Source organism: Mirounga angustirostris, unplaced genomic scaffold (assembly GCF_029215605.1).
Source record: "Mirounga angustirostris isolate CCGP_5_RB_7025 unplaced genomic scaffold, mMirAng1.0.hap1 SCAF_3, whole genome shotgun sequence".
NCBI classification, from domain to species: Eukaryota; Metazoa; Chordata; class Mammalia; order Carnivora; family Phocidae; genus Mirounga; species Mirounga angustirostris.
Genome location: NW_026991711.1, coordinates 24,189,322 through 24,194,175, shown reverse-complemented (window position 1 = coordinate 24,194,175; position 4,854 = coordinate 24,189,322). Strand labels below are relative to the sequence as shown.

Genomic DNA, 4,854 nt, shown 5'->3' with positions numbered 1-4,854 from the left:
AGAGTCTCTTAGAGCACCGTTCTAGGCCCTTTCCTCTTTTCTATCTCATCCAATCTCAAGGCTTTAAACACTGTGCATAAATTAACAATTCTCCATTATTTTTTACTGAACTTTTCCCTTGAATTCCAGACTCATTTATCAAAATGCTTACTAGATCTGTATTTTGATATCTAATAAGCATCTCAACTTAAATCTGTCCAAATCCTGATACAATGTCCTTGTGCCCAAACCAATTCTCCTTAAATTTTACCCAGTTCAATAATTGGCAGTTTCACAGAACTAGTCTGTTTCTCATTGCCCTCATTACAAATAAAAGCACTGAAAAGTTAGTTTTTACAATCATTTGGTTTCTATTAGATGGCAGAAAATACCACTCTTTGAAGTAGTGGCAATCATAAAATCTGATTATCTTTTTATACTTGTTTGTCTTGATGATTCTCAGATCTCTAGGCATCTGGGATACAAATGACATTTAAAATTGTTCCCAATTATTGATAGAATACTCAGTGCTTTTTTATCTTGTGATCGGTATTCAATTTTGTTAGTTTTTCCCATGACATCATAATTAAAAATCTCCTTACAACAGTAAAGTACTTAGCTTTTTATAATGTCCTATTTATAGTTGTGCTGGTTCTTTTGTATCAGCGGAAGACATTTTAAAACATTTGGAGATTATTTGTACATATAAATTTGTTATTTGTACTATAGGAATAGAAAATATAAGCAAATACTGATATTAGATTAATTACAAAGAACTTTAATTGTTTTCACATATAAATGAACATTAACTGTTGGAATGTGAATGGACATGGAATGAGAGGAATGACTTCTGGCTTATCTTTAGCTTTATACCTCCTTATAATCCTGATGTGAAATCTAAGATATGAAATTTCTCCTTGTTTTTAAGGTATTGGGGAATTTTCATAAAATGTACACAAATGAGTCAAATCAATATGGAGGAAAATCTTCATATGTTAACCACCATTTGATAATATGTGTTAAAGTTAACCCTGACCCCATCCACAATATGACTAGAAATGTATTATAGATAACATCATACAATAAAGTAGGGGTAACCCATCAATAAACTCCTGTAAGTTTACCTAAATTCTTGGAAATTTTAATGAGATTTCCTCTATTGTATGAGTACAACATATCTTCTAAACAAACAGAGTACAACATATCTTCTAAACAAACAAATTGGATATATCTTTGCTTCTTTCTTGAAACAAAAAGTAATTTGGATTATAAAGTCTCTGAATTTAAAAGAAATACTTGCTCATAGAGATTAAAAACACTTGAAGATGTTAAAAAATCTAATCACACATGCAGATTGAAAGGGATGAAAAAACATGTACCATGCAAATGAAAGTGAAAAGAAAGCTGGGGTAGCAATACTTATATTGGACAAAATAGACTTGAAAACAAAATCTGTAACAAGAGAGAAAGAAGGACACTACATACTGATAAGGGGAACAATCCAAGAAGAGGATATAACAATTGTAAATTCTATTCACCCAATATGGGAGCACCTAAATACATAAAGCAACTGTTAACAGACACAGAGGAAGAAACTAACAGTAATACAATAATAGTGGGATACTTTAACATCTCTCTTACATCAATATATAGATCTTTCAGACAGAAAATCTACAAGGAAACAGTTACTTTGAATGACACATTAGACCAGATGGACCAAGCATATATACAGAACGTTCTGTCAATAGTGGAATACAAATTTTTTTCAGGTGCACATGAAACACTCTGCTGTATACATCACATGTTAGGCCACAAAACAAATCTCAATAAATTAAAAAAAAAATCATGCCACACTTTTTTTCCAACTACAGTAGCATAAAAAATAGAGATCAATCATAAGAAAAAAACCTGGAAAGAATGCAAATACATAGAAGCTAAATAACATGCTACTAAACAACAAATGGGTCAACCAAGAAATCAAAAGGAAATTTAAAAGAATACATGGAGACAAGTGAAAATAAAAACACAACAGTCCAAAATCTTTGGGATGTAGCAAAAGTTGTTCTAAGAGAGAAGTTTATGGTAATACAAGCTTAACTCAAGAAAGAAAAAATTCAAATAAACAATCTAACCTTACACATAAAGGAACTAGAAAAAGAAAAATAAACAATACCCAAAGCCAGTAGTAGAAGGAAGGAAATAATAAAAATTAGAACAGAAATAAATGAAGTGGAGACTAAAAAAACAAAACGATAGGAAAGATCACTGAAACCAGAAGCTGGTTCTTTGAAAAAATAAACAAAATTGATAAACCCTCAGCCAGACGGTGTCGGGAAAATTGGACAGCCACATGCAGAAGAATGAAACTGGACCATTTTCTTACACCACACACAAACATAAACTCAAAATGGATGAAAGACCTAAATGTGAGACAGGAATTCATCAAAATCTTAGAGAAGAACACAGGCAGCAACCTCTTTGACCTCAGCCACAGCAATTTCTGGCTAGACACATCTTCAAAGTCAAGGAAAACAAAGGCAAAAATAAACTATTGGGAGGTCATCAAGATAAAAAGCTTTTGCACAACAAAGGAAACAGTTGGCAAAACCAAAGGGCAAACTACAGAATGGGAGAAGATATTTGCAAATGTTTTATCAGATAAAGGGTGGTATCTAAAATTTATAAAGAACTTATCAAACTCAATACCCAAAGACCAAATAATCCAGTCAAGAAATGGACAGATGACATGAACAGATATTTCTCCAAAGAAGACATACAAATTGCCAATAGACACATGAAAAAAATGCTCCACATCACTCAGCATCAGGGAAATACAAATCAAAACCACAATGAGTTACCACCTCACACCAGTCAGAATGGCTAAAATTAACAAATCAGGAAACAACAAAAATGGGCGAAGATGTGGAGAAAGGGGATCCCTCTTACACTGTTGGTGGATGAATGCAAGATGGTGCAGTCACTCTGGAAAACAGTATGGAGGTTCCTCATAAAGTTAAAAATAGAGCTACTCTATGACCCAGCAATTGCACTACTAGGTATTTACCCCATAGTTACAAATGTAGTGATTCAAAGGGGTACCTGCACCCCAATGTTTATAACAGTAATGCCCACAATAGCCAAACTATGGAAAAAGCCCAGATGTCCATTGACAGATGAACGGATAGGGAAAATGTGATATATATATATATAATGAAATATTACCCAGCCATCAAAAAAAAAAAAAAATCTTCCCATTTTCAACGATTTGGGTGGAACTAGAGGGTATTATGCCAAGTAAAATAAGTCAATCACAGAAAGACAATTATCATATGATTTCACTCATATGTGGAATTTAAGAAACAAAATAGAGGAGCATAGAGGAAGGGAGGGAAAAATAAAGCAAGATTAAATCAGAGAGGGAGACAAACCATGAGAGACTCTTAACTATAGGAAACAAACTGAGGGTTGCTGGAGGGGAGGGAGATGGGGAGATGGTGTAACTTGGTGATGGGCATTAAGGAGGGCATGTGATGTAATATATAGAACTGATGAATCACTGAACTCTGCCTCGCTAACTAATAATACATAATATGTTAATTAATTAAATTTAAAAAATTAAAAAAAAAAATCTGTTCCACTTCTATACACTAATAATGAAGGAGTAGAAAAGAGAAATTAAGAAAGCAATCTCATTTATAATTGTGCCAAAAAATAGGAATAAACTTAACCAAGGAGTTCACCTGTACTCTAAAATTTATAAAACACTGATGGAAAAAATTGAAGATGATAACAAAAAATGGAAAGATATTCCATGTTCTTAGATTGGAAGAATGGATATTGTTAAAATTCTCATCCTACCTAAAGCATTCTACAGATTTTTTTTTTTTTAACAAGAGAACAAATCTACACCTTTATTTACTTTTCATTAAATTTAAATCCTTGTGGTGAGTGCTGTGAATTGTGTGAGACTGTTGAATCACAGATCGGTACCTCTGAAACAAATAATACAATATATGTTAAAAAAAAAAAAAGAAGAAGAAGATAGCAGGAGGGGAAGAATGAAGGGGAGGAAATCGGAGGGGGAGACGAACCATGAGAGACGATGGACTCTGAAAAACAAACTGAGGGTTCTGGGGGTGGTGGGAGGATGGGTTAGCCTGGTGATGGGTATTAAGGAGGGCACATTCTGCATGGAGCACTGGGTGTTTTACACAAACAATGAATCATGGAACACTACATCAAAAACTAATGATGTAATGTATGGTGATTAACATAACAATAAAAAATCCTTGAGGGGTACAGCATCACACAGATTCTGTGGCCAATGGGTTTAGCAGGAAGGTTGCTTCGGAATTTGGCACGAACCATGCCACTGTTTCCATGAGCACGAGTTATTTTTCCCTAGATTACTCTGGTTTGGTTTGGCTTGCCACCAGGAGTCACTGTGTTGTTCTTTGCTTTGTACACATAAGCACATCTCTTGCCTAGATAGAATTCCGTTTCGTCTCAAGCATAAACACCTTCGATTTTAAGAAGATTTCTGTGCTGCCTCTGGTTCCAGAGACCGCGCTTATAGCCAGCAAAAATGGCCTTGGACCACAGCCTTCCAGACATTATTTGGCATTATAGGATTCCTGTTCCCAGCAGGACTCCACAAACTCCAAGATGGCAGAAAAAGAGCATTCTACAAATTTAGTGCAATCCCTATCACAATATCAACATTTTCCACAGGACTAGAACAAATAATCCTAAAAGTTGTATGGAACCACAAAAGACCTCAAATAGACAAATCAATCTTCAGGAAGAAGAGCAAAGATGTGAGTATCACAGCCCCAGATTTCAAGATACACTACAAAGCTGTAGTAATCAAAACAG

At 34.3% G+C, this 4,854-nt stretch overlaps 1 pseudogene; it reads right to left on the bottom strand.

Moving 5' to 3' along the window:
• Positions 1–4,224: 4,224 nt before the first annotated feature.
• LOC123839256 (large ribosomal subunit protein eL33-like) lies at positions 4,225–4,596 on the bottom strand (annotated as a pseudogene).
• Between the last annotated feature and the right edge of the window lie 258 nt (positions 4,597–4,854).